Raw genomic sequence first — 20,872 nt, forward strand, 5'->3', positions numbered from 1 at the left:
AGCCTTTGCTATCACCTTGGCTTCACGTAAGAATTGCCTGAGGAGGTTTTTAAAAACTGCTCATGTAGGGGCCTTTCCCACAGAGATTCTGTGACCCGCCCCTCACACAATCAAAATTCAAATGTGTAGCCAAGTGTGTACATACCTACAATTTCCCTAGAACTCCATCTTGCCCTTAGAGGGTAGTATGTAGAATGCTATGGGAAAGAGCTATATTTCTAGACTCTCTTGGACATTGCACATCATGCTTTCTTGATCACACACACACACACTTACAAACAGAGTTTCTCACCTCTCTGAGCCTTGATCTCTTTTTCCAGCCTACAGGTTTCCTCTGGCGTTTGTGAGAATGTAGTGAATCACTACATCATTTATAAGAGTGTGTTTTGCAGAAGCCCAGCCCTCTCTCCACAAGAGAGGGCCTGTTATTACAAGGTTAAGAAGGATGTGGGTGGGGAGGCAACAGAGGCAGCAGGAAGCAGTAGGGAACAGCATTGCACATGGAGAAAAGGCCATGCACATTAACAATGCAGCTCACAAATGAGAGCAAATTAATACAGGGCCCAGGCAGAACAGAACATTCACACAACAGGGGCAAAGGACCTACTGGCACTGGTAGGCCTTGATAGGGAGAAGGCAATGGGATCTCAGAGGGAGGAAAGAGAGGAACCCAGTAAGGGGGGTTTCCAATGGTAGGGAGCTTATCTGGTTGGAAGCAGAAGATAAGCTACCAAAGAGGGAAAGATAAGAGAAGGAAAAGGCAGGGGGAGGGGAGTAGAAGAAAAGTTCCCCACCTAGACTGGGGAGCAAGTGGGAACATCAACCAAAGGGGGGCAGCCTGTCGCAAGGTAGTAAAGACAGAAAGGCATATCCCTCCAACATTAACACATTTGCCTTTATCCTCTAGCAACTGGTCTCAGGTCATCAAGCAAAGGGTCCTCAAGGCAGGAGCTGCAAAGTATATAACCAGCCTCTTCCTCTCACCTGTCTTCTTTCTCTCCATTCTGTAAATCAATCAGGATCCACCTGACTCAGAGGCAGTCAAGCATCCCTCAGTTCAGAGAAGCCCTGACAAATCTTTAGAAGGAAGAATATCAGAAAGAGTGAGGCAGTGAAATAGAATAGAACCCTAGATAAGGGCAATATTAAAAATTCTTGCATGGTTTCTACCTCAGAGGCACTGACCAGTCCAAATAAGCAGCTCCAAGAATCAGAACAAGGTTTTGGAGAGCTGATATTGGGTCAGAAGCCAGTCTGGAGTGCTAGGAAAGGGAAAGGGGGACCTCAGAGGCCCATGGGGGAGCAACTGTTTACCATTCACTAAGGAAGGAATGCAAGATTTTAATAAGCCAAATGGTGTTACAAGTGTTTCCTGGGGAAATGTAAGCTGATTCTCCATCAGTGGAATCAGTCCTAGAGGGCCTAGAGCAAAGGTTCTCAAGCTGTGGGTCCTGACCCCTTTGGCAAGAAAGGACCTTTTTATAAACGTGGCGTAAGACCATCAGAAAACATGGATATTTATACTATGGTTCATAACAGTAGCAAAATTACAGTTATGAAGTAGCAATGAAAATAATTTATGGTTGGGGTGTTCACCACAAAATGAGGAATTATATTGAAGTGTTACAGCATTACAAAGGTTGAGAACCACTGGTCCAGGGGACATTCAAGCAGATAGCAACTCCTGGAAAACCTAGGAGTCCTGTTTTCTCTGCTTTGCTTTTATAGCAAAGGATACATTACATAGCATCAACACTGTTGAGTAGCAGTATCATGTCTATGTCCATAGTGCTGACTTGTTCTCTAACTCCCCTGCACACATAACGCTAATAAAACCACTGCCCTGTTATCATGACCTACCCTTAGAAGAAGAGCAGTTTCAGTGTCAGAGAGCTCCACGTCTCCTTATTTAAATAGGAAGGAACCTTGGAATCAGCTAGCCCAGCATTCTCATTTTATATGTGGGGAAACTGGGGCTCTGCAAGCAAAAGTGTAAGACCACATAGGTCTAATTCCTGCCAGAGCTGAGATGAATAGCAAACAGTCCCTGCTCTCATCCCAGGATGTTTTCTCTTTCTTTATGTGTTATTATCCCAAGTCTTCATTATATTTGAGGGAAAATGCCAGAATGTATTCAGGGCCAGCCTTACACATAGGTAAATATCATGTGACCAAATGTGTCTCCTTAATTGCCTGCCACAGTGCCTGACATTTTACCATCATGATTCATTCCTTTGGATCTTGAGGCTTTCTGCTCTTTGGGGACAGGAATAAACAAGGGACTGGTTAGTGTTATGGACATTGCTGAAAAAAAAAAAAAAACGCATTGTAAATTTGAGCCAAGCTATAGATTTGGAGAGAGCAGCAGCAACTGGTCTAGGGGACAAGATACAGGCCAGAAAGGGAGAACTCAGAACAGTGATCTGAATCTGGGGCTTAGACTATTCTGCTGTGGCAAGGAAAGAGGATTTGAATATGAATGTACCCAAAGCTCCCATCAAGTCACAAGCTTGGACATTAAAGAAGTTTTTTAGCCACAAGACTATAGTGTGACCAAGGAAGCCCGAATCATTGCTGGGTGGCCCATGATAGGGAGGATGTCAAAAGTGGGAACAGGGGCACTTTATTAAGATAAGCAGCTTGGGCGAGAGGGATGTGACAAGGGACTCTATGAAGACATCGATAAGAGCCCCCAGCCACAAGAGGGATGGACTCTATGGCTGCCAAGAAATGCTGGGTGTGAGATGTGTCTGTTCTGTGTCTTCCCTAGAGACCTACTTGCTGCAGGTGCCCTGGCCCAAGGCCAATGGGCTTGCTCTTCCTCCCTTTGGCTTTCTAGTTTTTCTAGAGCTGTTTGGGGCAGCTCTGAGCTTGGCTCTGCTTCCTAGGTTCCTGAGACTTTCCTTCCTCCTCTATCATCTCTAGCATTCTCTCTGCATGTGCACCTGCATGCCAGAAGAGGGCAGTAGAGGGTATAGACGGTTGTGAGCCACCAAGTGGTTACTGGGAATTTTACTCAGGACCTCTAGAAGACAGTACTCTTTTTTTTTTTTAATTCTTTTTTTTTCCATAATTTTATTTTTCTCATTAGTTACATTTTGTTAATTCTGTATCCCAGCTGTATCCCTCATTCCCTCCCCAATCCCACCCTCCCTCCCTCATCTCCTCCCTGCCCCTTTCCAAGTCCACTAATAGGGGAGGACCTCCTCCCCTTTCATATGACTCGCTTTTGTCAAGTATTTTCCGGACTGGCTGCAAAGTCCTCCTCTGTGGGCTAACAGTACTGCTCCTCCCTTGGGAGGTGGGGAGGTCAAAGAGCCAGTCATTGAGTTCATGTTAGAAATAGTCCTTGTTCCCCTTACTATGGGAAAACAAAGACAGTACTCTTAACCACTGAGCCATCTCTCCAGCCCAGCTCTAGCATTCTTATAGCCACTCTTGAGGACGATCTGACAGGATGTGAGACTGGAAGGAAAGAAGCTATCAGATTTGTCTAGAAACTGGTTTTGCGCATCAGGGTCCTGTGTTTCCTTAGAGTATTTTTGCTTTGGGTAGCTGGGGTAAAGGTGAGTGCTCTGGAAATTTGGAAACTTGTCCTGAAGATACAGTTGTGTATCAGGCATAATGTAGCCAGTCCCTGTACCCTTCGGTTCTACATTTGCAGATTTAACTAACCGTAAATCAAAATATTCTGAAGAATAAAGTTATCTTGCTTCTTTTCCAAAAAAAAAAAAATCTGAAGAGAAATGTGTTTTTGCTGAATTTTATTTGTTGTCAGTCACTAATCAATACGGTATGACAAGTATTTCTATAACTTTTATGTTGAATTAGATTTTTAAGTAATCTAGAAGTGACTTAAAGTATATGAGAGACTTGCATAGATTATCTGTACAGAGTGTCCTGTTTTAAATAAGGGAAGTGAGAATCCCTGTGTTTTTGGTATCTGTTTGGGATCTTGAAACCTGCCCTGTAGATACCAAGACACAATTGTGTAGTAATTTAAGTTGTAGAGATATTTGGGGTGGTCCATGGGATGAGCTAAACCAGCAGAAGACCCCCTCCACACACAAAGTTTCTACTAGCTCTGTTACAGGTCTTAGCTACTTAGGCAGAACACAGAACCAAAGCTATCGTCAAAAGTAAACCTTTATTCTCTTGACCACAATGCTATCTGATGTGAGCTCTGTGTTTTCTGAAGGGAATGTGTCCTAGAGGCCTCACTGGGTTTCAACCCAGACACCTGCAACCTTAGGTTTGGACAATCTCATGGGAGGAGGAGGCTGCTATTGCCATTAATGAGACAGTATGGCCCAGACATTATGGCCCAGACAGTTATACTGATTCCATTCAAATCCTTAAAACCATCTCCTCAGTTTAAGGCCAGGCTATCACTATCTGGGGTATCATAGGCACTGCTGAGGGAGAATGCAATTTTGCAGAGCAGGGGCTGCCTAGGTGCAGGCTCAGTAGCTCTATAAAGATGAGATTCAGTGCAATCAATCTGGGAGAGTCAGCCAGGATTTCTTTTTAGCTTTGCTTCCCAGTAGCTCCCTCCCACCTTGGAGACAGGCTAATCCCTGACATTTGTCTAGTGGCTTTATACTTTTCAGAGCTCCTTCACATCCATTACCTCCCTCCAGAGTCACAAACACCCCCAGAAAGTAGGGCTGGGAGGTGTTATTATCCCTGTTTGACCAACAAGAAAACTAAGGATACATGACTCATTCAGGGTCATATAGCCATTTAGTCAAAAAACTAGGGGCTTTAAATGTTTTTTAACTTCCAGTCTTGTAAAGTTTCTTTCAAGGTGGATTCTCCTACAGGACTGGAAGTATGCTGCTCCTACCATAGTACCCAACACACATAGATGCTAATAAATATTTGCTGAATGAATGGCTGAATGGATAAGCCAGGAAGGAAGAAACATAAATTCTGAAATGGCTCTTACTGTTGCTGTTGTTGTTGTTTTGAAAAACAGTCTCACCATGTCACCCAGGCTGTTCTTAAATTCCTGAGCAAATCTCTGAAACTATAGATCTGACCAACCACACACAGCCATACTGATCTCTTTAAGTGATTAAAATGGGACAAGTATGCTATGTTAGTTAACTATTTTGACCAGGAAAAAAGGAATATGAGATTTTTCTCAATTCACAGATGTCAAGCCAATGAAAAACTAGTGTAACACAGATAGGGAAACCAATGGGGCCTAATCTCCTAACATAGGTTGCCTTCTGCTGCTCATCCTTCACAGAGGAATGGGCCCTGTGGGCCCTTAATCCAGTAGCAGGGATGGAGTCAGAATCAGCCCCACTGCAAGAAGATCCAAGTTGCCTCTTCAAGCTTTTACACACATAGATGCTAATATGTGATGGGGGAGCAAAGTGTCCCCCATAGTGGCTCTTTGAAGTTCAACTGTGAGAGTTACTTGAGAACACTGAATACTGGGTGCTCTCTTCTTTAGGACCTGGGCACTCCCTCTCTCAATGAACTCTTAGCATAAGCTAGACTTCAGAGACTCTGAGCCTGTATCAGAGAAGACCACTGGGATCCAGACATTCTCCACCCAACCCCTCTCCCTTTTTTGTCTCCATGGACCTAACACATAGTAGGTACCTATCAAATGTTAAGAAATGAACTGTCTCCACTAAAGAAGAATTCACAGAGTTGCCGCTTGTCTGGTTAGAAAAATGGAGAAAGGAGAGGCAGAGACACTATTTTTCAGATGCTGCTCTGTGGTAATACAAAGTGGCATTTGTGCAGGGTACCCTCTAATGTAAGATCCGTGTGCTTTCTTTCTTACACCCAACAGATCTCTCCTGAAGCTTGAGGAGTACTTGTTTTGCTCCTCCAGAGCCTCAGTTTTGTTTTCTATACAATGAAGAAGGCCCTGGAATGAAAAAAAAATGCATGCAAAGCTGTGTCCGGACCTTAGAAAGTGCTCAGTCAAGAGGCAGCTGAATTATCCACACACCTCTGTTCCCAGAGGAAGGGGGTTCCCCAGGGACACCAGACTGCTCCTGAGGCCAGCATCCAGGTGGGAAAGAGGGGCTGAGGCTGTGTTTACCAGCTCCTTGCTTAGTTCATCACCTCAGCCTAGGCTCTGAGGCTGAGCCAGTAGCCTCCTTCTTTAAGATTCTGGTCACAGCAGGGGCTGGGTTTCTAAGGCAGGCGTGATCTTTCTCTTCCTACAGATGCCGCTGCCGCTAGTGTCTGCGCTGGGCACAGGCAGGGGCAGAGCGCGGGAGAGGGTTCCTGGCTCTGCAACCATGCAGCCCGGGCCTGGAGAGGGTCCCTGATAGTAAGTACTGAGCCCCAGAAGCCAGGCTAGGGCTCGCCTGGGAAAGGGTCATATAGCACGGCGTGTGAGGGTTGTAAGGTAGGCAGAGATTGCTAAGGTTCTCACTGGCACCTCAGAGTGACTTGGGGGAGGCTCTGCCGCGTGCCCCATCCTTCTGGGATCTTGCCCCTTCCTTGCCCCTTCCTTGCCCCTTCCTTGCCCCTTCCTTGCTCTTTCCCGGGGTGGGGGCGGGGGAACAGATGATGTTCAGGAGGTGACATTGCTCTCCATCCCCCACCTTGAGCCCCCAAGGATTCCTTCTAGTTGCCAAGCTGCCCTTAGGTCGGCTCGTGGCGTTACGGACGAGAAAATTGAAAAGCAAGATGCACTCGGGACAAAGGTTTGGATGCCTATAGCAAAGTGGCAGGAACAGCAGGAAGTTTTCCTGCTGAGGGGAGGGGGGGGTGGGGAGCGAAGAGGGTGTAGAGAGCAGAAAGCCCTTCTAGATGTTGGAACTCAAGCACCCTGCCAGCAGCCAGATCCTCGAAGATCTTCTCCAGGTGAGAGCTTTGGTCCCCTGCGGGCAACTGTGAGTTCACTGGGGAAAGATCTGGGCTTTTAACATCCCTCCTGCGTTTCCCAGGCATAGTGGCTAGGTTGCACTCCCAGGGATCTTTGCCGGTGGGGGAGGTGCACAGGGGATGCAACGTTTGGTTGTTTTTTGGGGAGGGGGCAGCTGAGACCTCAGGGTTCTCCATGCACAGCCAGGCTATGAAACATGAGCACTGTACCCGTCTGGTGGTATATTATTTACAGAATATCATCCATCAGCAAATGAAAATGAGCAGGAACATACCCGTCTCTTGGCTGTGTAAAATTCACACAGTGTTAAGCCTGAGATAACAGGACCCCTATCTCCCCTCTGCTTTCCCACCCTCAGCTACATTGGTTGGGCTCACCAAGCTCTTTACCTCCCAGTAATAAGAAGCCATATGCAATAATAACAACACTAGCTGTCATTTGCTTGGAGCTTGCTATGTGCTAGGCAGGCACAGCTCTAAGTACTTCATATGCGTTCTTTTATTCATTCTTCACAAAAATCCGGTGGTGTAACAACAAATATTATTCATATTTTACAAATGAAGAAATCGATTCATAGAGAAGCTATCAAGGCTATGATCCAACAACTAGTGAGTGGCAAGGTAGGATTTCAACCCAGTCTTTCTTATACACTTCCCTACTGGTAACTATTGGAAATATAATGACAAGCCGGCTTTAATGAAATAATCAAAATCAGGTTGCTTTCCCTGTGGCAAAACTTATTTGAATTCTCTATTTCTGAAGTCAGGGCCCAGTCCCAACAAATGCTGAATCAATCTTTTCAAATCACCCCCAATTACAAACTGTCAAGAAAGACAAACAGTGGGCCAGAATAACACAGCAGATCCTATTACTTGATGCCCAATTATAATAATACTTGCTAGTAGATCCTATAAATGAACACTTACTTTGCCAGCATGTTTCATGATTTAATAATCTTTGTAGAGCTACTTTGAAGTGAGTCCTATAACAAGTCTCATTTTTATAGATAAAGGAATTGAGGCTTAACAGTTGGGCTTCCAACCCAGATCCAAAACCAGAGCTGAAACAACCCCTTGGCAGAGCTGTGCACGACAACAGGGGTTTATATTTCCAGCAGCCCCTCAGTCATTTGCACATAACTCTACACCGTCTTTTTATGAGCTCAGCCCCTTTACTAAAGACGGAATTGCATAGATTGGTGGAGAGCAAGCTTCCAGGAAAAGACAGTGTTCCGGATGGATTTGGGTTTTGTTGCTGTACTAAGCGCCGTGCCTGTAACATCAATAAGTTGTTATGCCTTGTAAGTTTTATTAATTAAACAAATGGCTGGTTTGCTGTCTTGGCGTTGTTAATCCTCTATTATGGCTCTATCTGAGTATTTCTGTTAGGAGTTAATATTTAAAAGAAATTTGCAATGATGGTGAAAATTGTCTTTGTACCCCCTAAGGAGGGAAGGGGGCTCGTTTTGAAGCTACAACTTTAGTGGTAGAAGCTGTGTCCCATGTATGCATAATATTATTCTTGTGACCCACTCCCAGAATGAACCCTGTGAGCTGAAACCTATGTGTAACTAAAACCCCTTAGGGTTGTTCCTCGGTCATACTGAACCCTTCAGTGGAATCTATTGCCATTTCCTACTGTTTCCCCAACCCATTCAGAGAGCTAGCATTAAATAGACTCTCTTCAATGTGAACAAAATGGGGTGTATGAACCCCATGCCTTTGGTCTCTGGAACTATGGGTGGATCTCACTGAAGTTGCTGGAAGCCTAACTCTCCTGCTGCTCCTATGTCGGGGGACCTTCAGGTATAGTTCCAGGGTGGTGCATGAGAAATGTGCTGGTCACTGCAGTGTTTTCAAGTCTCTGGCTCTCATCTCTGTGATCTCATCAGAGTCCATTGCATCATTTCATTAGGCTACATGAAAGGAGTCAGTGGGAAACCATGCTCAAATTTAAAAGTTTTGCTGGAATTTATTCTGTAACTTTTCCCTAATTGCAGTGACTTAACTACCCAGAGGTTTCCTTCTTTGCTGACTCTTCCTAACTATTTGCTAGAATGAATGACATTCTTTTCCTGGAATGTCCTTCTCACCTTCACCACTCGGCAAGGATAGGGGAGATCTGCTGGGAGATACCTTCCTCTGTGTTCCCACAGCATCCTCTGCTGCCCTACATGCAGCCAGGTGACATGTGGCTTGCTGTTTGTTTACATACCTGTCTCCACATTGAACTGCATCTCCCTGGTAGAGGCTGCATACATGTACAGTAGAGGTTTTTTTTTCTAGTGCAGATATGAATGAAGGAATGAATTAATGTTATCCAAAAGCTGCAGAGGAGAGCCCCTCATTCACAGCAAGGAATTTTGCCATCCTTCCCTTTATACGAAGACGAGCAGAAAGAGAACTTACATTATTCTTCAAGAAAGCCCTGGCTCTGTGTGTGTTGGGGGGAGGGGTATTTGTTTGTTTTCGTGTTTTGTTTTTTTTTGAGACAGGGTTTCTCTGGGTAGCCCTGGCTGGCCTCGAACTCACACCAATCTGCCTGCTCTGCCTCTCTGACAGCTGAGATTATAGGCATGTGCCACCACACCTGGCTTGGCTTTGTGGGTTTAATTAATCAAAATAAAATATACTGTAATGCCAGAACATGAAACCTTAGTGAAGGGCTTTCTTGGTTAATAGGCTATTAGAACTAAAAGTTAGTCCTCAAAAATTATCATTTTTTTCTTAATCTTTTTTTAATTGAAGATTCATACAATATGTTCTGATCACAGTTTCCCTTCATCTCCTACAGATCCTCTACACCACCCCACATATCCTACTCCATCCTTCATTCTCTCTTTAGAAAACAAACAGGCAAACAACAAAAAAACCCAAACCAAAATATAAGATAAAATAAACAGTGAAAAAGCACAACACACACATATAAACTCACAAAATCAAAAACCATAATATACATGCAAAAGACCACTGAGATGAAAAAGTGCCCCAACACAACAATAAGAGACAAAAACAATCTATAATACCACCATCAAATTTGCTTTGTGTTGGCCATTGCTGGTCATCGGCCTACCCTTAAATGTTGTTGATATATACAGAGAGACTCCATTAGAGAGAACTTGTTTTTCCTTTACAATCAGTTGTCAGTTAGATACCCTCATGGTTAGAGATGGGGAAAGTATCCATTTCCCCTCTCAGCACTGGAGCCCCATCTGGCTTGAACATGTGCCGGCCTTATGTATACTGCCATAGTTTCTGTAAGTTCATAGGTGTGTCAGTCCTGCTGTGTCTAGAAGGCCTTGTTTCATTGGTGTCCTCCATCCCTTCTGGCTCTTACAATCTTTCTACCTCTTCTGTAGAGTTCCTTGATCCCTGAGGGGAGGTATATAATGGACATGGCTTATCTAGTCTCAGGCTCTTGGCCACCAAAGCAATGTCAGGAATGGATATAGAGAGGGACTTAAATCCAATCAGATAGTGGTTGGTTAATGCCACAACTTTTATGCCACTATTGCAGTCAGATCACTGTTGTAGATCACAGGGTTTGTGGCTAGGTCGGTGGTTCTCCTCTGGGAGGATACAGAGTACCCTCCAGTACCGTGAACACTAGTAAGTTATATAGGTCTTATAGTCAGCAGTAGGATCTTACCATGAGTTTGTGGAAAGTAACCAGTAGTCTTGGCAATAGCATGGGTTGTTTGGGAAGTCCCATGGGGCCCCTTTGGCCAATGACGCAAGTGGATGTAACCCATACCTAGTACTGAAGGTTTCACCTGATGAAAGATTTCTAGTTAGGGTATCCTCCTCCTACCCCTACCATTATTTGGTAACTCACTTAGATTTCTCCTCTATATGTATATATTTTAAGAAGCTTCTAATGTAGTAGGTGTCTATGTGGACCCCCAAATGATTGGTCCTTTGTGTTAGTTGTCCCTCCATGTATTTCCTCCTTACCCTCCTCTTCCTTCTCTTCCCCCATTTTATCTTCCTGTTCCAGTCTGTTTACTGGCCCTCCCTAACTATATATCTTATTTCCCCTTTCTAGGGAGATCCTTCACTCCCTTTCTAGTCCATTACTCTATACCTAACCTCTGTGGTCATGTGAATTGCAGCCTCGGGCATGTATTTTCTGCCTCTGGTCTTTATTCTTAGATGGAGAGCTCATCAACCTCACTCTTCTTTTCTGACCCCAGTTTGGGAAAGATATAAAAATTACTTCTTCAGTATCAGCAGGAAGATGGAATTAAGCAGAATAAAAGGTGTTTCTTTTTTTTTTTTTTTTTTTTGGTTGACTATTTTCTTTTTTTTTTTTTTTTTGACATCATCAATATTGGATTCTTTTTGTTTGTTTGTTTGTTTTTTATTTATTTATTTATTTATTTTTTATCAGTTACATTTTATTAACTCTGTATCCCAGCATAAAAGGTGTTTCATTGTTCTGAGGCTGCAGTTAGTATCCCTGGATACCTCCTGGCAGGGTGATACGAGTTAACCAGGCCTTTCTCTATTCACATATTTTTCTTTTGTCTAGTGACTTCCTGACCTAATTTCTGCCTTGCATCTGGGGTGAACTGATTGAATAGGTCTGAGATGATACACAAGGAGAGCTAGAGCTTCTCTTTCTCTCAGATCAGCCTGGTACCTGTTGGTCATGAGTCCTGTGATGAAGATACCCATTTCAAACATCTAGGCAAAGCACTCAGGTAAATGTACTTTCTTGTCCTCTCTAAAGCTCCCCAAAAGAACACTAAGAAAGGACCCTGTGCCCCATGCAAAACCAGGCAAGAAAGACAGATTGTGGGAAAGACCTACTCACTGACTGAGTTAACTATAGCCTTTTATTTTCCTGTTAGCCTGTACTTGAGTTCATCTTCATGCCTTCTGCTACATATTTCCTGAATGCTTTGTTCTCTGGACCTGTTTTTCATACCCTCCTTTTCTACTAGTCCAGGTCTGGTGCTTCCTCCAGGACACAGCTGCAGCCCTAACCTTTCCCTCCTGTTTCTGGAAATCAGCATGGGTGAAATAAGAGCAAGTAAATAACTTGTATTGCCCTCGCCTACTCTGAAATTTTCCTGGAGTTGACCAAATCAGAGGCTGGAGACATCCAAGGCTGGTGGTTTAGGCCATTGATGCTTAACAGTCTCATAAAGAGGAAGGTCTTGGCACAACCTGATAGCTGAATAGGCCTTCTCTTGGCTTCAAGAGGCTTTGCCCAGAGCCCTAATGTAGTCAGTGCCTGCCAACCAGTCCCCAGAGAGGTGCTACATATGAGTCCTGGGTTTTTGGCTGCTGGTAGTAGCTACTTGGGAAGTTCCCAGGAACTCCTGGCCACACCTGCTCTCCCTGTCTGTCCTCCAAGCTTTGTTTACAGTTAAAACCTTAAAGAACTAAAGGCTGGGATCCAAGAGAAGAGAAAAACTGGGTGGCAAGGGACCCTCTTTAGGCTTGGTATTTCGTGCCAGAGTTCTGTGGTCCAGACTGGGCTCAGAGAAGAGGGGAGGGGGTGGGGAGAGAGAGAGAGAGAGAGAGAGAGAGAGAGAGAGAGAGAGAGAGAAACACTATGGTAAAGAATACAGGCCTGCTGTTCCTTTCCCTGCCAAATGTACTTTTCCCATTATGAGTATGCCCTCCTACTTTCTGCACCTCTCTCCCAGTCCTGTCTGGTTTCCTTGATCTCTTTCACAATAAAACTCGAGCCTCTGGTGACTGGAAAATTGGCCTAAGTCAGGAAAGTGTCCCAGGCCTTTCCTTCCTAATGTTTCCCATTTGTCGTTTACCCACTACATCCCCATGTGTGAACTTAATAAGAGCAATTTTCCTCCCAGAAGAGTTCTATCTTCTGAAGCACTCTGTCTGAGGGCTCTCATTACCATATGGTCCTTGAGCAGTGATGGATGCCTTAAGGGTAACACTGGGGGGCAGGCAGGCATATAGAGGACAAGGGAAGAACTGAAGAGGGCCTCCAGAAAGCTAAGGTGACTAAAATTGGTGTCTCTAGTGTTTACCTTTTCCAAGCCTATCCTTTTGCCTTCAAAGTCTCCAAGACCTTTTTGACCTATTTATGCTGCCTTTTTGTCATTCTCTCTCTCTCTCTCTCTCTCTCTCTCTCTCTCTCTCTCTCTCTCTCTCTCTCGGCTCTATCAGGCCCTCTTTCCTGTTCAGTTGTCTTCTCTTCTCAATTGTCCTTATCTTCATTGCTTATCTCTTTCTTTCTGGCTCAGTCAATCTGTCTTGGTCTCCTTCAGAAATACTTGGTGTCATACATGGAAGGTGGGGGCTGGGGTATCCAGGGTTCTTTAGAATGACATGACAACTCCTTCAAGCTCCCATGAATATTTCATTGTTCTGTTCTCCCTCACTGCCTCCGCCCGTGACAGGTGAGTGAGGGCTAAAATGCAAGGATCTCCCCATTAACTGCCACAGCTCAATGGCAGCAGTTTCAGATCTTGTGACCCAGAATGCCATATGGCATCAGTCTCACATCTGGAACATCCCTAACATCTGTCACCAGACTGGCAGGTCCAGTAAGGAAGGTTTAGGAGTGTGTCTGAACCTATTAGACAGCATGTCAGAATCTACTGAATGTGTAGCTCTTGAGGAGAAGAAAGGAAGAGGAGGGGTCTTCTACAGCTTTCTTTTGGGGACATTTTAGGCTTGCTTATTTACAAAATCATTTCAAGCTCCCAAATATTTGTAGAAGAGATTGCTTTGGTCACTATACTTGCTCCCTTATGACAGGTGACAGCACCTGCATTCCAGCCTACTGGGGAAAGCTGGTTTAGACAATCAAAGAAAAAAAATCCAGATACCAGAAAGTTTTATTAAATACGCTTCTTTAAGCTCAACTGAAGAGGAAACTTCAGAACCATAAAGACCTAGGAAGAAAGAGGGAGCTAGCCCAAGGAAAATAAACAATTCAGCTACTCAAAGACTCTCAGGAGTGGAAAAGACCATCCACTCTTCCTACCCATCCCACTGCTTCTGTCCATTCTGAAAGATGATTGTATACCCTTTAAAGAAAATTCCTTCCATATGAGGGAAATCTTATTCAATTTTTAATGCTCAAACCTCGAAAAAGACTTTGAGCCCTATTGTCTCCTATTCCTTCTTCTATTGTAGTCACGGACCCTTTCTTGGACTCCATTCTCTCCCTACATTGGTCTTTGAGAGATACTTTGAGGAGTGTCTTCTTTGGGCCAGATCCACTGTCATGGTTTGGATATGACAAATAGCCCAAAAGATGTATGCACTGAAGGTGTAGTACCCACTTGGTAGATATGATTTGGGTTCATAAGATAGCTAATCTAATCAGTGCATAAATCAGTGGTTTGGGAGGAGATGATGAATGGAAAGGCCTAGTTGGAAGATGTGGGTAAATGGGTACATGTGCTGAAAAGATGTGTCCTGTTATCTATCCCTTCCTCTCTTTCTGCTTCTTGTTTGCCACAAGGAAAGCTGCTTTGTTCTGCTATGTACTATGCACCACAAGCCTTGGCCTCACCACAGGCCTAGAAGCAGAAGGGCTGAGTTTCTAGGAGAGGCCTTTGTGAGGAGGTGGTAGAGCATCCATGTGAAGAACAAGGAAAGAGATTTTCATTATAGAATGGAATACCAAGTGAGCATGCATTGAAACCTACAAAACCATATACAAAAATAAATCTTCCTCTTTTAAGTTGTTTACCTCAGGTATCTGTTACAGAAATGAGAGTCTAATCAATACAATCACCATCTATAAATCTGACTTTCCCAGGGTAAAACACAGCCAGTAGCCATTTGACAATGAATTGTATGGAATGGCCAGAGATCTCTATTCTGTGTGCCTCAAAATTCCTCCTACTCACTAATGTATTGGTTCATTTGGAAAACAACACTAAACACCAACTATGTGCCAAACACTATAATAGGCATACTGTTAAACAAAAGAGACCTAGTCTCAACTCTTATGAGTTTATAGCAAAATAGCCAGAAAAGACAATTACAAGTTGTGATGAGTCTCATGAAGGAAATAACATGCCACAACAATAGGACAGTTTCCAGTAAAGGCCTCTGGGAGGGAGTGATATTTAATAATAGACATAAAGGAGGAAAGATCAACCATGTGGAAAATAGGAAAAGAGGTTTCCAGGAAAATAGAATACCAGGTGTGCTGGCCTTGGATGGCAAAGAATTTGGTATGGTGAGAAACTCAAAAGTACCTTGTGGGGCCAGACTGTAATAGTCAATAATAAGAATAGTCTTGGGAAATCACAAGGGGCATGCATTTAATATTATTTACCACAAATAGAGAATGTCTAAGAGTTTTAAGCAAGGGAGTGATTGTCTCTGGTCTCAACTATTGCCACACTTATAATGCCAAATTTAGAAGGAGACAAGGGTGATAAGGAAGGCCAATAAAGAGGCAGCTGCAGCAATCCACAGGAGAACGGATAGTGGCTTGCATTAGTGACAGCCATGGAGATGGAGAGAATTGGAAACATTCTGGATATATTTTGAAGTGACAGCTGACAATAGTTACTGAGAAATTGGGATGTCAGGGGTGAAAAAGGAAAGATAGGCTTCAAGAAGGACTCGAGTTTCCAGTTTGACTCAGTGCCATGTATTGAGATGAAGAATGCTGAATGAAGTTTTGGAAAGAAAAAAAAATCAACAGTTCAGTTTCTGCCATGTTAAGTTTGAGATTTCTGGGAGATATAAAAATAGAAGTGTCAGTGTCTAAGAGTTTGGGAACTCCTGAAGAGAAAGTAGAATGTAAGTTTGGAGATAGTATCTACATGTTGATTATGTTTAAAGTGAGGGTGCTACATGGCACCACCTTAGGAAAGAGAAGAGAGAAAAATGAGAACTAAAGCAGAGATCCACAGAACCCCTGTATCTAGTGCTTGTGATAGAGACCTATAGAAGAGACTGTTGAAAAGGAACCAAAGAAGTAGAAGGACAATCAGGAGATGTTCACAGAAACCAAGCAGGAGCATGTGGAAGGAGAGAGTTGCCATTTTTGTCTGCATTTGGTGAGAGGTGATGTAAGGGCAGGACTAAGGGATGGATACCCATAAAAGATAGAAGAGTACCTTAAAAGAGCAAATATGAAGTGATAGATACAAAAGCCATATCATAAGTGATCGGGGGCAGGGATGAGATGAAAGTACTTGTTTGGGAAATTTTTTGGCAAATTATTCTCTGAAAAGGAGCAGGAAAATAGATCAGTAACTTAAAAGTGATTGTGTAGTAGTGGGGGGTGTTTTGGTTTGTTTTCATAAGGACAGAGAGTTTTCATGAATGTGGCAGCATGGTTTTGGAAGTGGCTATTTTAAAGAAGAGAGTGGATACCCAAAGGAGTAAAATGCTTGATAGAGTAAGAGAGGTTGGTACCATAACATACATGACAAGGATTGCCATTGATAGAAGAAAAAAAATATCTTCCACTTTAGCAAGGTAAAGTTGTATACACATAGTGCTGTATGCATTTAGTGGTAGTGGAATGAGAGTAATCTTATTGGATAACTTCTAGTGTTTTAGTTCCATAAGTTGAGAGGTGTTAAAGTCTCAAATTGAGCTGATGGGAAGACTGAGAAAAGAAGATATGAGCTAGGCATATTAGAGGGTGAGAAGGAAGTGGCCAAAGATCAGTGAAAATATGCACCAGATTTGAGACTGTTGGGTTAACATGAAAGCCAGCTAACCAGCTGCACAGTTTGCTTGAAGCTTCCTCCAACTACTGTAAGACTGTATGTTTTTGAGTTCATCTAGAATGAGGTTTGATCTAGAAATCCTGGCAGAGAGAGAGGAAAGGAGAGAGTTGAAGGTGTTTTGGAGAGAATGGTCAAAATTGAAGACCAAGAACTTACAATCTGGGGAAGTGGGGACTCAAAGCTAAGAAAGAGCTTGAAGGAGAAAAATAATGAAGAAGCAGGACAATTTGATATCTAGAGAGCTAGCAAATAGAGTTGACTCAAGAAAGAATGAGAAAGGAGATTTCCAGGGAATGTGGGAAGCAAATAGGTGACCATCATGCATTCTGGTGACTCCTGCAATGGAAACCCTTTGAAAGAAAGTTAGAAGTATAGTACATAGCATAGTGTGTTATGGAGAGTTATCACTGGAGATTTAGGAGTTAGTACAATAGTTGATAATGTCTACCAACATATGATAATGAAGTAAGGTCAGTGGAAGAAGTTGTTTTCTGTGGCTTCCTCATCAACTTATAGACATTGGATTCAGCAATAGTGACATCAAAAGTAGGAGTGGGCCCACTATTGGGATAGCTATTATGAAAACAAAACAATAAACAGAAAATAAGTGTTTGCTGGAGGGACGTGGCATAGGCGCAGTATGGCCAATCCTCAAAAAAAATAAGCATAGAGTTCTCATAATACCTAGTAATCCCAATTCTAAGTTGGATTAATCAGTTTTTCATTGCTGTAACAAATATTTCAGAGAAATAATTTTAAAAGTGGATAAATTGATGTTGGATCATGGTTTCATAGATTTCCATGCACAATTTGCTCCTTCCACTGACTTTAGGCCCATGGCACAGTAGAAATATCATGGAGGAAGGTCATGACAAAGGAAAGCTTCATACATTGTGGCAACCAGGAAACATAGAAAAGGGACAAGATTGGATTTTTCCAGGGTACTTCTCTAGTGACATTTTTATTCATTCAAACAAAGCTCCCTCCTCCCACTTTCTACCACCTCCCAATAACACCATCACATTTTATAGCCATCATGGGATCAATACATTGACTGACTCAGATTCCTGGAATCCAATCACTTTTCAAATAGCAACTAAGCCCTAGAGGCATGAACCTTTAAGAGAAATGAAAATATGAGTGTAATCCCCTCCGAAACTGAAATCAAGGCTCCAGCAGATATGTGTACACCTATATTCTTAGCAGCATTATTCGAAGTAACCAAATGTTGGGAACAATCTAACTGTCCATCAACAGATGAATAAAATATGGCACATACATAGAATACCACAGAGTCTTAAAAGGAAAGAGATACTGACCCAGGCTAAAATATGGATGAATCCTGAAGACATTATAGTCTCTGAAATATGCCAAACGAATGAATTTCTGTTTGTGAAGAGGAAAGCATTCTGGAGATGGATGATTGTGAGAGTTCCAAAGTAATGTGAGTGATTTTAATGTCACAGAACTAACTGTACAACTGAAAACGGCTGAAGTTTTAAATTTCATGTTATGTATAGTGCATGAAGATTTCTTTTTTAAAAGACTGGAGGAGGAGATCATATATGATTAGAAACTAAAGTCCTCAGTGACCTTGGGATCTACATAGAAAGCCTGTAGGTGGCACTAAAGAGGGAGGAAGGCTGGCAACAGGCAGGTTCCTCAGATTGGGGCATTTCAGAAGAAAGAACTAATGGCTTAGAGACAGCACTGGTAAGTACAGAGTGCCTACCTCCCCTGCAGGCCCTGAGGACTTGAGATTCCAGAGAAGGAAACAAAAACAAACTGAAAAAAAATATAAGCAGCTTACACTTGAAAATGAGGGACTGGAGGCTAGACAGAACTCTGATAAGGAGACATAAGAAAAGTAGCAAATTTCTGAGCTCTTGATCTGAAATAAAGAAGGTTTTTGAAACCTCTGATCTTAAATAAAGGCCTGGGGGACTTTTCCTTCTGCCAGCAGAGTTCACATCCCCACCCCCACCAGCTGATTAGTCCTACTCATGTTTACCTCAAGCTGTGAGCCTGCCAGTTCACCTGTCTTTGTCTAAGCTGACCAATCCAACATGAGGGAAGGGGAACCATTCAAGGCAACCAAAAACCACTGAAAACTTCTATCTGTCAGGGATGTTGGTTTCCTTCATACCATGCCTGCTTACATAGTAGCAGAAGAACAAGCAGGAAAGGAATAACCAAGTGGAAAGAAGATGGCAGGCAGTTTTGGAAGAGAAATGGAAAATACATGACAGTTTGCTGTTGACTAAGAACTCCAGAGGGCACAAGGGAAGGGAGAAGAGTTAGGTGGTATTAGATTGTGGACAGGTCATGACACTTAACCTCTCTCAGCTGATGGTTTCACTTTCTGCAGTTTCAGTTCTCTTCATTTAGCTGGAGCCCTGCACCATCAAATGAAAAATTCCAAAAGTAAACAATTTATACCTTCACAATAATTTTAATAGTGCTATCTTAGTTACTGTTCTATTGCTGTGAAGAGACACCATGAGCAAGGCAACTTATAATAACTCATTTCATTGGGAGCTTATAGTTTGAGAGGGTGAGTCCACTACCATCATGGTGGGTATCATGGAAGCAGGCAGGCAAGCATGGTACTGAGAAATACCTGAGAGTTCTACATCTGATCTGCAAGTTAAAGAAAGAGAGAGAGAAAGAGAGAAGAGACTGGCAAGGCATTTTGAAACCTCAGAACCTACCCTCAGTAGCACACCTCTTTCAACAAGGCCACAACTCGTAATTGGTCCCTAAAACAGTTTCACCAACTGGGACCAAGTATTCAAATATATGCATCTGTGGAGGGCCATTCTTATTCAAGCCACCACAAGTACATTGTTGTGGTTACTCCCACTTCATCTCTCAGTCAGAACTCTTACTGTATACCCAAAGTTGGCCTGAAACTTGTTATTTAGCCTAGGGCGACCACAAACTCCTGAACCTGTGGACTTAACTTCTGGAGTATTGGGATTACAGATGTGCACCAGTAAAACCACTTTTCTTTTTATTGTTGTTAATTCCTTACTCTGCCTCACTTATTAAATTAAACTTTATTGTGGGGATGTGTGTACAGGAAAAAAACATAATACATAGAGATTTTTATGTTATCTTTGATTTAAGGTACCATTAGGTGAGAGGGTGGCCTTAGAATATATCCTCCATGAATAAAAGGAGGTCAGTTCTGTGCCTAGTGTCGCTGATGTCACTTACTGGTGTGCTGGCTTCAAAGATGGCTGTTCATAAAGACAGTATTGAAACAGCCCTCCATTCACTGTGGACGAACACTCCACCAAGCCAATCTCACTACATTTTGAGAATGTGCTAGGCCTATAGATTCTTCTTGGCAAATAAAATAAAAATAATAAAAAATAAATCATGGACTAGTTAGCAGATCTGTGTTCATGTCACAATTCCATGTAATTTTTAAGTGTATATTCTTTACCAGGTTGTATGGATCTCTCCTGTCCATTTCCTTATCTGTAAAATAGTCATACTATTTTAGCTCAGGGGGTTGCTATAAAGGTGGAGGTGGATAATACGTGGCTAGAGCCTGGAGCATGTTAAGTCCTCAGTAAACACCTAATACTGTTACTTTACAATATCTCCTTTCAGCATCTAACTTACCTGACTCCCAGACATTTCTAGTCCATGGGCTACACTTTGGCTGACCAAATTCTCCAGTAGGGCCAAATAAATTCCTATCTTTCCTCTCCTTGTCCTAGTGCAACCTTGCCTGTCTCATTTCACAAATGTTTAAAGCTCTCCATATTCCTTCCTCAGATAAATCTGATTCAGCCATCCAGAGCTTTGTTTACATAAATCTATGTGTCTGTGATAGATGATAATGGGTTTTTTACTGATTTGATTTTAGTATTTTTAAAACAAGGTGGCATGTACAAGACTGGCCTCTGTAGCTTGAAGATGACCTTGAACCCTTGATCTTCTTGTTTCTTTGTCCCGACTCCTTGAATTTACACATGCATTCCACCATCCCTGGCAACAGTTTTGTTATAACTGGGACCTTCAGTGGTACAACAAAACAGAGTAGAAACACCTCAAGCCTTCCACTAGACTGTGGTCCTCCCATTTTCTAAGGATAATGTCCTTGCTTCCCAAATTGTAGTCAGCAGTAGCATCACACTAGAGTGTGTCAAAATGTCATGGCTGACTACAGACCTGCTGCCCCAGAATAATTTGGTAATACCCACAAATGATCCATATGCACACTAAAATTTGAGCAGCACTACACAGTAAGAAGCAGCTAACTGAAATGAGAGGTGAGAGCACCTTTACAAGGGGAAAGAGGTTTT

General features: G+C 42.8%; 1 protein-coding gene across 6 annotated transcripts in view; it reads left to right on the forward strand.

The window, feature by feature from the left end:
- Frmpd3 (FERM and PDZ domain containing 3) overlaps positions 1–20,872 on the forward strand; it is a 151,963-nt gene that overhangs the window by 53,437 nt on the left and 77,654 nt on the right. Inside the window, exons 1-2 of one of the 6 annotated variants that reach the window (XM_060375637.1) lie at positions 6,213–6,301; positions 11,393–11,564. The exons of 4 other annotated variants lie outside the window; for them this stretch is intronic. The gene's annotated coding sequence lies outside the window, so the exon portion shown is untranslated. Of the gene's footprint in view, positions 1–6,180; positions 6,302–11,392; positions 11,565–20,872 lie in introns of those variants that run through there. One more of the 6 variants, XM_060375638.1, reaches the window with a different exon arrangement.

Source organism: Meriones unguiculatus, chromosome X, assembly GCF_030254825.1.
Source record: "Meriones unguiculatus strain TT.TT164.6M chromosome X, Bangor_MerUng_6.1, whole genome shotgun sequence".
Classification (NCBI taxonomy): Eukaryota; Metazoa; Chordata; class Mammalia; order Rodentia; family Muridae; genus Meriones; species Meriones unguiculatus.